We start from the raw sequence: 13,626 nt of genomic DNA on the forward strand, positions 1-13,626 counted from the left end.
AAATCAGCTTGCAATTTAAAAAGTAACGTTGCTGTTGTTAGCAAATATAAGTTAGTGATTATATTTGACTCCCCCATCATTAAGGTATAGCTATTTTTTCCTACAGCTCATTAATACATAAATGTCCACGTAACAAAGGGATCTTTTGTAGTGATCATCATGTAAATATATGTCAGTGTGACGTGGCCTAGATTTTGAAAGACTGGTCCTGTGCCCCAAATTCTGGGTCTTTGCTCTTTTGTGGATATTAAATATATACAATTGATTAATTTATTTGGGAGGTGTCCTAAGATCTGCTGTACACTATTTGTGTAAATTTACCAGTTTTTAGCCTGACACCTTCATTTATCATCTCTTCTTGGTCATAAGGCTGCTCAGTTCCTGATTTCTGTTATTTCTACTCAGACCCACTCACTTCCACCACCCCCGTGTAAGATATGCCTTTCAAACTTTGAAATGGACACAAATATTTGGAACATAACAAACCTAAGAATAGGACTTTCATAATAGTTTTGTGTTTTATTTGTTAAGATTATATTTGTCATGTCCTGTCATTTTTTTATAGGTAAGTTTCAGATCAGATTCCTGTCAACTGTTACTGCTTATGTTGTGCTTTAGAGCTTGTAAAAATGGCATTAGTTATTCTACATAACTTGCTCAAAAATTAGAACATAATTTTTCGGGGCACTTGGGTGGCTCAGTTGGTTGAGTGTCCGACTTTGGCTCAGGTCGTGATCTTGCGGTTCGTGAGTTGGAGCCCCACATCGGGCTTGCTGCTGTCAGCCTGTCACCGAAGAGCCTGCTTCAGATCTTCTGTCCCCCTCTCCGCCCCTCCCCTGCTTGTGCTCTTCCAAAAAATAAAAAAATATATTAAAAAAAAAATAAAATTTTTAGATCTGTCTCTATAATTAAACAGCAATCAAGATATTTTTCTTTAGACTATAAAGAACCCAGCTGTGTAGATGCTTAGGGAAGAAATTCTCATCAATTATGAGAAATAATCATCACTTGGGCCAGCATTTCTGTATTATAGCCTGATACTTTTGTACCCAGAGTTAAAACTCCATAGGTTTAGCTTCAGCTGGAAATCTGGTATTTTAACGCACTTCTGACTGGAATTATCTGTAGGTGATTTTCTTTTGTGATCTCCCAGTTTCCTTTGGTTTTAGTTGTAGTGTGACTGGCAATGTTGTTAACAAGGACTGTATAGACCATGCCAGGGTGAAATAATTTAATAGATTTCATAAATTGGCTCTTTACATAGTGTTCACAGAAGTAATCTATCCTTTGCTTTCATCTGATTGAATCACAATGCAAGACTTACATGCTTTCTGGTCTAAGAAAATACTTAAATTGTATATCCTTCAGATGGATTTCTTCATGAATCAAGTTATCAAGGCAGCTGATTTAGGAAATGCCTGTGGAAATGAATTTGCATGTCTGTTTCTAGAAAACAATTAAATCTAGAGGCATGGTCTGGTTGTTGTTTGCTAGTTTGGGCAAGATAGCATTCTGTATTCTTAGTGTTGCACGTTATCAGGAGATATGTATCTGGTTGTCTCCATTGTGAGCTTGTCAGCCTGATCCACTTGATGGGCTTAGCAGCCTTCGATAGTTGCCTATTTTATGAGTTTGCAAAAATGGTGATTCTCTAATTCTGTCATACCTTCTGCATTTATGAGCTGGAACTTTTATCTAAAAAAATTTTCCCTCATGAGTTGTGAGGTTACACTGAAAATACATAGTTCATATAGGAGTCAGGATAATGCTTGGAATCTTTATTTTCTAACTTTGAGAATGAGTTGATACACTAACAGCTTACTTGTGTTCTTTTAATCATCATTGTTACCTGTAAATTAATAGCTTTTGGGATTTCAGTCCATTGTGGTCTGGGAGACATCAATTTTATACCTTTTTTTTTTTTTATCCAAAAATTTTACCATATTTGGCCATTTGGCACCCTTCAGATTGGCTCCATTTGACTACAACTTTTTGTTACTATTATTATTATTTCTTAAGGACAATTTTTTAAAAGCAGCACTTAAAATATAGGGAGTCAGAAACAAGTGGGAAAGAGCAAAGAAAAAGAAGAAATTTTAAATTAATGGTTTTTATCTTGAAATTGAAAGAGTAGTGTCATTCTGGGCTTCAAGTTAAGTGTTCAAGATTAAGTGAATTATTTTCTCCTATTACATTGATCTAAAACATGTTACTGATTTCTGATACTCTCATCTTTATGCTCATCATTATTAGATTGATATGGAACTTCCTGCATATAAAGCAACATTCTATATTTTTATTTAATTTACGACTTGACAAAATAATGGCTTATTCCTTGTACTTCTTCATTTTTGAGCTGACTGATGTTTTTCTTAAGGGTATGAATAAGTGTAATTCAAGCTTTGAACTATATGAAATTCAGTTTATTGAGAGGGACTGTCAGTTCTGAAAATTCATTAATGTCATGTATTCAGCAATCAAATTCAGTGCTTTAGCTTGTTATGGATTAGAAAAGTTTATAACCTATTTTCTAATCACAGAAGATTTTTATATTAAAAACAATAAAATTGTTGGGATCGTTTTTCCTATTAAGTAGATGTCAGCCTCTCTTAAAATTGCCAAACTTTGGTAGACTTTGTCAGCTCCTTCTCTTAGAATGAAATGTTTAAATAAAAATTAAAACAAGTGTCACCCAATCGGTTTTAAGGCTGTGTGCAATTTTTCTGAGTTTTGTATGTGGTCCTTAAAGCAGAAAACAGTGTAAGTTATTTTGAAGCTTTTACTGAAAGTACTATTATCTTTTAAGTAATAAGTTGCCTAACTCAGTAGCATTTGAATAGTTTTCTAAAGCACCTTCATATTCATTATTTCATTTCATCTTAATTGTTAAGGTAGACTGGCTGAGCGATATGCTCATTAGAGATAAGAAAAGTATAGGTCTTATGAGCCCAAGAGACTTGCCCAAACCAGCGAATGATGGAATTGAGGCTAGAACACCATTCTGACTCCTGATAGTATCCTTGCTTTTTCTGTTATGCTATTCTAAAATAAACTGAACAGTTTTACACAAAGTATATAAACAACAGTATTCTAATCAGTCTTTGAAACTGTGTACCTCACAGTGGCGTCGGTTATGTATTTTTAAAGTTGTATATAAGATTACTAAACTTCTAGATCCTTTCTTTCTTATTAGTTATTCTTGAGAATGTCCAAATATATTATCTACTTCATGAAATAAGAATATGTGTTAATCATAAGGCAGGCATCTCAGGAACTGGCTTTAGAGCAGCATATACAGCTCGCAACAGAACATTTACAGGGGCTCATGGCGATGTAAATTAAAGCATTGCTTCAAACCCTCTGGTGTGTCTAAAAGTCATTTTTATTCATTGATGGGTATAAACTATTCTATGAAGAAATTCCAAAATTATTACTTGTATGGAAGAATTTATTTTGTTTCATTTCTGTATACAAATTTATTGATCTTAGGTCTAATTTGGGATCACAGTGATTAATTGTTGCCCTTATATTTTATTCATTATCCTTTAATAACATTATCTTTGACTTTGTGGTTCTGAGTGAGAATATTATCACCAGTTAGTTCAGTTAAGATAATCTCAGGTTTAGAGCTAGCAAATACTTGATCTGAGTCCATGGTTCAGCATCAGAGTAATTTGGGAGTGCTTCTTTAAAGTACCAGGTTTGAGGAGGTGAACAATTTGGAAATATGTGGCAACAGTTTTTACTTATCACAATGATTGTAGGAATTCTGTTGACATTAAATATGCAGAAGCCAATCTTACCATAACAAAAAAAAGGTGGGGGGAGTTTTATCCCACTGAAATTTCCAATAGTACCCACGGGGAGAGAGGCACCTTGAAAAGAAATAATTCATAATTTACACATGACCTTATTAGTTCACACTTCCTTTTTAACTCTTAGTTCCTGGATCCCTGGGGGCTTCCCATGAACCTTTGACTTTGTCCTCTGTCATCTCCCTAATGCCTTTTTTCCTTCCTACCTTCTTGCCTTCCATTTATCTCAACTCTGCTTGCTATTGCGTAAAGTTTGGGGGAGGGGGATAAAAGCTTATAGATGAGAGACAAAGTAGAAAAGCCAGATTTCTTTTTTGTTTGTTTGTTTGTTTATTTTTAAAAAATTTTTTTTTCAACGTTTATTTATTTTTGGGACAGAGAGAGACAGAGCATGAACGGGGGAGGGGCAGAGAGAGAGGGAGACACAGAATTGGAAACAGGCTCCAGGCTCTGAGCCATCAGCCCAGAGCCCGACGCGGGGCTCGAACTCCCGGACCACAAGATCGTGACCTGGCTGAAGTCGGACGCTTAACCGACTGCGCCACCCAGGCGCCCCGTCTTTTTGTGTATGTTTTTATATACTCTTTTCCTCTTGATATTTTCCAAATTGAGCCTTTTCTTTAATTTTGCTGATTGTGTATCATTGTTTACTGTCCTTCTAAAGCTTTCCTTTTTGTCGGCCTTCACATTTGCATTTCAGTCCCCACTCAATTAGTTTTTACCTTGTTTTCTTATTACTGAGGTAGCAAATAAGTCTTCATGCACCTTAAACATTTTAATCTACCAAGGTGTCACCTAGAATTTACATCATTGCATTGTTTATACACCAAACAATGTCCATTAAGTAAACATAGGATCAAAAATATAACCTTTGAGATATATGCAGATGTGCTTCACTAGAGATTTATAGCTTTAGCCAAATAATCTTTGAAAATGAAAGCACACGTCTCATGGGGTGACATTGAAAATTGTTATTGAAGGGGCGCCTGGGTGGCGCAGTCGGTTAAGCGTCCGACTTCAGCCAGGTCACGATCTCGCGGTCCGGGAGTTCGAGCCCCGCGTCAGGCTCTGGGCTGATGGCTCAGAGCCTGGAGCCTGCTTCCGATTCTGTGTCTCCCTCTCTCTCTGCCCCTCCCCCGTTCATGCTCTGTCTCTCTCTGTCCCAAAAATAAATAAACATTGAAAAAAAAAAATTAAAAAAAAAAAAAAGAAAAAAAAATTGTTATTGAAAATATTTTCATGTGTGATTGTTTTCTTACAATGTGCCTAGGAACAAATCTAATGTGAAAAGGTCAAGATCTTTACAAACTGTAAAACACTGGAGAAGTTAAAGCAGACAAATAAATGGATGGATATACCTTGTATGGGGGTGGAAAGACTCAGTATTATAAAGAAACCACTTTTCTTCTAGTTGATGACTAGATTTAGCACAGCCTCAATAATTTTTCAGGCTTTTAAAAGAAATTGACAATTTCTTTACGTTAAATAACGTAAACGGGAAGATAGAGCTGAGAGTAGTCCAGACAATCTTACAGATCCAAGTTAATGTCAAAATATATTATAAACTTACGGCAACTAAAGTTGTGGTATTGCCACAAGGATAAATAAGCCAGTGGAATAGAACAGAGGATCCAGGAATAGACCTACTTCTTTAGGTTTACCTGATTTGTGACCAGTGGGCCGCTCTGGTATATTTGGGGGAAGGGTGGTCTTTTCAGTAAATGGGACTGGAGCAATTAAATATCCAAATAGAGTAAAGTGAACTTTGACTTCTTTCTCTTTCACACGATACACACATACAAATTTTATCATCAAAGAAATTAAGTAATTGGCTTATAGTCATGAAGTTAGTAAAGAACAAGAATCTTGAGCCCAAGATTTTTCTGGCTTATTACAGGATGTCGCACTGCTTCTCAAAGAATGCTTCTATTTCTGTCTAATATCTCTCTGAATAAATAACGGGTCTTTTCCTACTCCCTAACTTTAGAATTTTTGTGAACTTTATTTATAAAATTTTGGTAAAATATAACTTAGCCTGTTGTGAGTTGATGGGAAAACTGAGTTTGAATGTGACTATATTGGTTGCTTTATACATTTTTACTTGCTAACAATTGGCCTTTAATCCAAATTAAATTTTTACTTCGGTAGTCTCTTCAAGTATTTTATTACTGGTTTTTAAATTAAAACAGATAAAAGTCTTTATGTGATGTTTTAAATAGGATAGTAATAAACTTAATTTATGCTGAGATTAATCATTTTTTTTAAATGTTTATGTTTTGTGAGTAGTTTCATTGACCTACTTTTTTTTTTTTTTTAACTTTTATTTACTGAGAAAGAGAGAGACAGAGCATGAGCATGGGAGGGGCAGAGAGAGGGGGAAACACAGAATCCGAAGCAGGCTCCAGGCTCTGAGCTGTCAGCACAGAGCCTGATGCGGGGCTTGAACTCACAAACCGCGAGATCGTGACCTGAGCCACCCAGGTACCCCAAAATTGTGTGTGTGTGTATTTTAGACACACACACACACACACACACACACACACAGTGAGAGTGGGGGAGGAGCAGAGAGAGATGGAGACAGAATCTGAAGCAAGCTCCAGACTCTGAGCTGTCAGCACAGAGCCCGATGTGGGGCTTGAACTCATAGACTGCAGGATCATGACCTGAGCTGAAGTCTGACACCCAATCAACTGAGCCACCCAGGCGCCCCCTCATTGACCTACATTTTATAATTTTGGGTCTGATCAGAATTTTTACCTATTAATTTATTCAGACAATAATGACTACCTACATGCCAGACCCTTCTTGACTGGAGATAATTGTATTAAGTCAAAAAACCACTTGTTAAGTCAAACTACCCATCATCAGGTCAAACTACCCACCATCATGGAGGTAGTAGTTTTGTGTTGAATGTAGACCTGGCTACCAGAGGTTACAATGTAATGATTGTAATTCTGTTGCCTTATTGCATTTTAATTCTGTTTTATAGAAATATAATGATTCTCTTCATTAGAATTGCCATCTTTCCTTCAGGGTTTTTTTGTACCAAATTTACCACACTTTATATTACGGTTACTTCTGGGCTGTTTTGGATTAGAAGCAAGAAAGGCCAGACCTTTCTCCACAATTATAAGAATGTTGAAATCTCAACAGATGTTTGGGTAATTGAATTTGAGGAGTTTTGTTTCTTTGTGTTTTATTGGTGAATATATTCTGGGACACTTGCTACTTGTTTAAAAAATTGTTTTACATTCTACTTGGATTTCTATTATTAAAGCATTATTTAGCTGTTCCAGTCAGTGTGTTCTCTGTTCAGTGTGTTAATAGGATCATACTGTTTAGAATACTGCACTTTGAAAGGGCTTATGACAGTTGTAGAATTTTTATTTTTGTGTGTGTACATTTGGTTTGGTTTTTGGACATTAGGTTAGGTTTATTTTTGTCTGGGTTAAATCTTTCACAGTCCGTTTGCAGTTCAGCCCTCTTCCCACCACAGTAACAGCCCTATCAAGACAGAAAATCAGTGTGCCTATAATGTTTGTCTAGGATCAAAGTTATTCTTCCTGATACTCAAGTTTATTAAGCAAACCTTAACATTGCATAAACTCACTGAGTGATCCTGATTTTAAGAGAAAAATCCCAGGTCCTACAATTTCCATTTACCCCATTCAGGGCAGCTGGTCATGAAATCGCAACAGGAATTTTTTTTACAAGAAATGCAGATGTAATCCATTGGTTTCTTAACTGTCACCAAAAGTATTAACCAGAGAGGAAATGAGGTCATATCTGTGAGGGTGGTTTGAGATGTGCGGGGAAGATACTTAGCACCCACATGTCCATATGAGGCAGTGAATGAAATTCACCCCGCTACTTATGATTTTGGGGGCATAGTTTTTAAAGAGTCCTCATGTTCAGTTACAGAAGTAGTTTTCACTAAAGATTAAAGTTCAGGCAATTTTTAGAACCAAACAGAAACTAGCCTTTTTGTTAGAATAATGGGAATCAACAAGATGAGTTAGTAATAGAAATGATGTAATACTAGTCTGAAGACTATAGTTCATATGTTAAGAGCTCAGTCTGGTTATTTATTTTTTGAAGGCTTATTTATTTTTGAGAGAGTACAAGTGGGGGTGGGGAGCACAGAGAGAGGGGGGCAGGATTTGGAGCAGGCTCTGCACTGACTGCAGCAAGCCTGATACAGGGCTTGAACTCCAGAACCATGAGATCATGACCTGAGCCCAAAGTCAAGATGCTCAACGACTGAGCCACCCAGGTGCCGCTCAGTCTGTTTAAATGCTCTTTGATGAATGAGGGAAGATTATTAAATATCTTCTGTTGTGATGGTCTCCCTCTTTATATTTTTAGGAAGGTTAAGCTTAAGTAGAGGCTAAAAGGTCAGGTTACTTAATTGCATTTAGAGAAAAAATTGCAAGCAATAGAAATGGAAACAACAGATTTTTATTTTGGTTTATAGTTTACATCTAATGTTTGCTTTATGTGTGGTCGTAAGATGTACAACTTTAAGGTAACACCTGACATTTTCATGCTGTTTGTTTTTTATATTAGCCTATTAAAATGGTGTGGAAGACTACACTTTTTTTTAAATGTTTATTTTTGAGAGAAGGAGAGCTTGAATGAGGGAGGGGAAGAGAGAGAGAGACACAGAATCCGAAGCAGGCTTCAGGCTCTGAGCTGTCAGCACAGAACCCAACACTGGGCTCAAACTCACCAACCATGAGACCATGATCTGAGCCAAAGTTGGACGCTTAACTGACTGAGCCACCCAGGCACCCTGGGAGAATACACTCTTAATTAGAATCTCATTAGTTTTTAAACTCATTGAAGCCTCAATCTTTTTCCAGTAAAATTTTGTGTCTTTATATTGCAAATATATAGCTAATAATCACTAGAAAAATTTTATGTGATTTATTCCCCGTGTCACTTACGTCAAGTGTATCCCAGATTTCAGAATGTCATATGACAGGGGCACCTGGGTGGCTCAGTTGGTTAAGCATCTGACTTCAGCTCAGTTCATGATCTCACTGTTGTGAGTTCAAGCCCCACTTCAGGCTCTGTGCTGACAGCTCAGAGCCTAGAGCCTCCTTCAGATTCTGTCTCTGTCTCTCTGCCCTTCTCTTGCGCAGGTGCGCGCATGCTCTCTCTGTCTGTCTCTCTCTCTCTCTCTCTCTCTCTCTCTCTCTCTCTTTCTCTCTCTTTCTCACTCTCTCAATATAAAACAAAACATTGTTTAAAAGTTTAAAAAAAAGAATGTAATGTCATACTGTTCTTCATGAGGTATAGTGGGGTATAATTAAAAGCTTTAAGTGAATTATCCTGGTATAATTGTTTTCCAAAAAAACTCAGTCTAATTATTATTTACTCATCTTTCAATAAGGTAGCTTCGCTAAGCCTATTGTGTCACATGTGAAATGGAGATAATAGCCTTGTCCCTTGTCCTGTTAAGAGTATAGCATATGTATTAGTTTTCTAGGGCTCCTGTAACAAACTACAACTAGGTGGTTTAAAACACAAATTTATTGTCTCATACTTTGAGGCTAGAAATAAAATCAAGGTGTTTTTAGGGCCATGTCATTTTGAAGACCGAAGAGGCAGTCCTTCCTTCCTAGCTTCTGGTGGTTGCTGGCAGTCCTTGGCATTCCTTGCCTATAGATGCATCACTCCCATGGCCGCCTACATAATTACATGGCATTCTCTCTGTGTGTCTGTGTCCTAATTTTCCTTCTCTTACAAGGACACCACTCATTGGGTAGGAGCCCAACCTAATCCAGTATGACCTCATTTGAACTTGGTTACATTTGCAAAGACCCTGTTTCCAAATAAAATCAAATTACAGGTACCAGGAGTTAAGAATTAAAAACTTTTCTGGGAGACTCAGTTCAACCCAGTATAGGCTGCCTTTTGGTTACCCCAAATTCCTCTTTGGCCCACGTGCAGAATACATTAATTCCAAGCCAGCATCCCCAAGAATTGTAACCCATCCTGTCGTCAGTTGAATGTCTAAAATCTCATCTAAATGACTCAAGTCTAAATCTCATCTTCTCTGTCAGGTGAGACGCCTAATGTGGTCCATCCTGGGACAAAATTCTTCTGCATCTATAGACCTATGAAACTTAGGAAATAAATCACCTGCTTCTAGAATATAGTAGTAGCACTGGCATAGGATAGACATACCCACTGCAAAAGGGAGAAGTTGGAAGGAATGAAGGACTTACAGTGCCAAGCAGGTCTGAAAGCCAGCAGGGCAAATTCCATTTGTTTCAAGGCCTGAGAATAATCACCTGTGGCATGATGCTCTGTACTTCGTATCTACTGCTGCCCAACCCCTGTAGCCTTTGCATCTGTGGCTCTGCTTTCAGAGTAGTTCTTAATTCATCCCATCTCTAATGCTTTCAGGCCAGGCTGCCAGTGTTTCTGTAGATACGAAATTCTTGAAAACATTGTTGGTCTCCCACTAATGTCAAGGGGCTGTCCATCTACACCCATTGACTCTGCATTCTCAGCATTCTGTCTAGATAAGCTAAGACTTTTCCAGATCATCAAGTGCTGGTTTTCTTTTGCTTAGCAGTTCCATTTTCAGGGGTGCCTGGGTTGCTCAGTTGGTTGAGCGTCCAGCTCTTGATTACAGCTCAAGTCAGCATCTCCGGGTTCGTGGCATCAAGCCCCGTGTCAGGCTCTGTGCTGACAGTGTGGACCCTGCTTGGGATTCTCTCTCTTTGTCCCTCCCCTACTTGTGCACACATGCTGTCTCTCAAAATAAATCAATAAACTTAAAAAAAAAAATAAACAGTTCCTTCTTCAACGTTTTTTATTTATTTTTGGGACAGAGAGAGACAGAGCATGAATGGGGGAGGGGCAGAGAGAGAGGGAGGCACAGAGTCAGAAACAGGCTCCAGGCTCCAAGACTTCAGCCCAGAGCCTGACGCGGGGCTCGAACTCACGGACCGCGAGATCATGACCTGGCTGAAGTCGGACGCTTAACTGACTGCGCCACCCAGGCGCCCCAACAGTTCCTTCTTCAAATTATCTTAATCTTATTTCACCATAAGCAGCCCAGACACCAGACCACACCTTTAGCACGTTGTTTGGAAATCTCAGCTAAATCTCCACACCAGTTTTGCTTTCCACCCAGTTTTGCTTTTTTAACACATTTCAGTTGGGTTTCCCCGTTTCCAATAACATGTTTCTCATTTTATTCTGAGACCTCACTTGGAACATCTTTATAGCATTCATATTTCTACAAACATTGTTCATGACAACATATGTATTCTCTAAGACGGTAGCCACTTTTGATACGTGCCTTATATCTGTCTGAGCCCTCATCAGAATTGCCTTTAATATCCACGTTTCTACCAACCCTCTCTTCAAGGCAATTTAGGCTTTTTGTGAACACCTCCAAATTCTTTCAAACTGTACCCATTACCCAACTGCAAAGTCATTTCTTCATTTTTAGTCATTTTTTTTATAGTAGCACATCACTATGAGTACCAAAATCTGTGTTAGTTTCCCAGGGTTGCTATGGCAGATTACCCCAGCTGAGTCACTTAAAATGACAAATTTGGGGGGAGGCACAATTCAACACAGTATATAGCATTTTGTGCAGAGTTCACTTCTCAGTGTCTAATAAAGAAGCCCAATAAATGTTTCCTGCCTTTTTTAAAGGACCCTCAGTGTCTAGCATACCGTATTATTTATGAATATTAAGTAATTAAATGGACTTTCTCAGGTAGGTGAAAAAAACTGATTATTTTGAACACATAAACCCTATTTAAAATGAGGTGCCAGAACTCAGGACAAAAAGGTCTGACCAATATTATCCTTTGAGGAATTAAGATTGTCATTTTAGACTTTTTGCTACCACTCTGTATCATTGATTGTTTGCCTACTGCAACTAACTGGCCATCTTCGGTTATCATCTTACCATTTCCTGAGTTTTCTAGAGCCTTGTCTTCTGAAACCAGCACTGTCTAGTAGCCTATATGTAGTTGTACCCTTTTCAGGACCCCAAATCTACTAGGATTACCATTTCTATTTGAAATTGGTAGTTAACAACCTGCTGTAAAATGAATCCTTGAATAATCTTGAATTCTAATTCATTAGCCTCTAAACTCTTCTTCAGAATAACCTTCAGAATATTTTTTTTTAATAAAAATTATCCACTGAGGGTAATTCAGTAGGTTTTGAGTAAGTCTCCGGGAATCTGTATTTTCAAAAGAATACACAGGTCTGATAGGTTAAGCAGCTGCCATTCCAAATTTTCTGGACTTAGAAAAGAATGAAAAGATTAATCAGGTTTATTTATTTTCTGATTGTTACAGTTGTTACCGTTGTTTTTCTTGCCCTGTGTTTTTTCCCAGTAATTTTATAATCTTTTTTGTTTTTGATTAATAATAGGAAGGATTCTAACGCAATAGACTTCTCGAGGAAATTAATGAAAACTTATAAAATCATATTATTTCTACTAGGATTATTGTAAGATGCTTGCCTTCACTCGGTTGTCATGAGTGAACTTGAAAAATCCTTACACAAATAGTATGTAAAGGGCAGCACACTATTGTGTGAAGAGCTCTGTCCAAGAGTCCTGGCTGACTAGCTGCATACTGCATTTGGACCAGTGGTCTGTGACATTATAGCACAGATCTCCCTGTCCAAAATACATTCCTAGCCAAGTAGTGATTAAGAAGTGTAAATGCTAAGGGTGGATGTCAGTGATGAATTGAAGACGGTTATCCCTTTAACACATTTGGTGCAGAAACACCTCTGCTTATGGACTACCATTAGCAATGGTATGACCTAGATAGGCTATATGTGTGTTGTTTTTCATTAATTTTGGAATAATTTGAGACTTAATGGGGAAGTTGTAACACTGATACAGGAAAAAAAAAATTACAGCACACCCTTTATCCACATTTCAAAATGTTATTTTACCATGTTTGCTTTATCGTTCATTTCCTCTCTTCCTCTCCCCCTCTCTGCATATTCATTCCCCTTCACATCCAGTTTTTTTTTCCTTGATACTTTTGAAAGGAAGTTGCAGACATACTGTCTGTCCGTTACCCATTAAATATATCCATGTATGTTTTCTGAAAATAAGGAAATACTCTTTTATATAACTACAATGATCAAAGTCCGGAAACAATGATATCCTACCACAATAAATAAATTAGCCAACTTATTCAAACTTTGCCAGAGAGAGACTGGAGAGAGTAAGGATTAGGAAAGAGATTGATGTGGGGACTCACATGACACTCATTTGTCATGACTCTTTAATCTTGCACTGTTTCTGTCTTTTATGACTTAAACATTTGTGAAGAGCATAAGCCAGTTTTGTAAAATGTCCCTCAATTCCAAAATAGGTTTGGATGGCATGCTTTCAATATTTAGATAACCAGATTTAAAATGTTCAGTGTATATTACAATTGGGTTTTAAATGCTTATTTAATTTGTAAAGAAAGAAAGGTACCCTGCCCTGAGTGAATTTTTTTGTTTTGTAAATGAAAATACTAAGTAGATTTCCAGAACTGAAATTTTGAGGTTTCTTTAAAACTAAAGGCGGTTACACATCATGAGGCATTTTAAGTCGGCAATGAGTGCATCAGGAGTTTGGTGTTAGGGAGCTGATAGAATATAATCAAAGAATATCTAGACATGGGAGAGATTCCTTTTAGGTATTAGAAGGTATGAAATAAAATTGGCATAGTCATTTCTGGGGGTAAGTATATATTTTGAATTTGGTGTTGAAAATCTTCAGCGCATTAAGGGTAAAGAGGTGCAGGATTGGGCCTTATGTTTG

At 37.4% G+C, this 13,626-nt stretch overlaps 1 protein-coding gene across 7 annotated transcripts in view; it reads left to right on the forward strand.

Annotated features, from left to right (window-relative positions):
- Nucleotides 1-13,626, forward strand: part of PUM2 (pumilio RNA binding family member 2) — a 101,466-nt gene that overhangs the window by 69,955 nt on the left and 17,885 nt on the right. The window lies entirely within an intron of this gene.

This window comes from Prionailurus viverrinus, chromosome A3, assembly GCF_022837055.1.
Source record: "Prionailurus viverrinus isolate Anna chromosome A3, UM_Priviv_1.0, whole genome shotgun sequence".
Classification (NCBI taxonomy): Eukaryota; Metazoa; Chordata; class Mammalia; order Carnivora; family Felidae; genus Prionailurus; species Prionailurus viverrinus.